Source organism: Chiloscyllium plagiosum, chromosome 16 (genome assembly GCF_004010195.1).
Source record: "Chiloscyllium plagiosum isolate BGI_BamShark_2017 chromosome 16, ASM401019v2, whole genome shotgun sequence".
Lineage (NCBI taxonomy): Eukaryota > Metazoa > Chordata > Chondrichthyes > Orectolobiformes > Hemiscylliidae > Chiloscyllium > Chiloscyllium plagiosum.
Window position 1 is genome coordinate 56,578,851 of NC_057725.1, and position 1,139 is coordinate 56,579,989.

At 47.6% G+C, this 1,139-nt stretch overlaps 1 protein-coding gene across 1 annotated transcript in view; it reads right to left on the reverse strand.

The window, feature by feature from the left end:
• The window catches only part of trpm5 (transient receptor potential cation channel, subfamily M, member 5), a 115,109-nt gene that overhangs the window by 49,857 nt on the left and 64,113 nt on the right, over positions 1-1,139 (reverse strand). The window lies entirely within an intron of this gene.

Below are 1,139 nucleotides of genomic sequence, written 5' to 3' on the forward strand. Positions count from 1 at the left end.
GTATATGGAATGAGCTGCCAGAGGAAGTGGTGGAGGCTGGTACAATTGCAATACTTAAAAGGCATTTGGATGGGTATGTGAATAGGAAGGGTTTGGAGGGATGTGGGCCGGATGCTGGCAGGTGGGACTAGATTGGGTTGGGATATCTGGTCGGCATGGACGGGTTGGACCGAAGAGTCTGTTGCCATGCTGGACATCTCTATGACTCTCTAGTCTGAGGTAGACAGACAGACATTTCCGTGGCCAGCAGCAAAAAATCAGAATGGGGTGTTGCCTCCTTGGTGCCAGGATCAAGGATGTCTCAGAGAGGGTGCAGAATGTTTTCAAGGGGGAAGAGGAGCCAGCAGGAGGTCATTGTAGACATTGGAACCAACGACAGAGGAAGGGAAAATGTTGAGATTCTGAAGGGAGATTACAGAGAGTTAGGCAGAAATTTAAAAAGGAGGTCCTCGAGAGTAGTAATATCTGGATTACTCCTGGTGCTACGAGCTAGTGAGGGTAGGAACAGGAGGACAGAGCAGATGAATGCATGGCTGAGGAGCTAGTGTATGGGAGAAGGATTCACATTTTTAGATCATTTGAATCTCTTCTGGGTAGAAGTGAACTATATAAGAAGGATGGATTGCACCTAAATTGGAAGGGGACTAATGATTTTCTAGAGCTACTTGGGAGGATTTAAACTAGTAAGGGGGGGGGTTGGGACCCAAGGAGATAGTGAGGAATGAGAATCAATCTGAGACTGGTACAGTTGAGAAAAGAAGTGAGTCAACAGTCAGGGCAGGCAGGGACAAAGCAGAGAACAAGGCTGTACTGATAAATTAAACTGCATTTATTTCAATGCAAGAGGCCGAACAGGGAAGGTAGATGAACTCAGGACATGGTCAGGAACATGGGACTGCGATATCATAGCAATTACAGAAACATGGCTCAGGGATGGACAGGACTGGGAGGGAAGAGAGAGGGAGAGTGGCATTTTTGATAAGGGATAGCATTACAGCTGTACTGAGGGAGGGTATTCCCAGAAATACATCCAGGGAAGTTATTTGCGTGGAGCTGAGAAATAAGAAAGAGATGATCACCTTATTGGGATTGTTGCAGACTAGGGGAGCAGGGTGGGGGCGGATGGAGGGGGAGGGGGT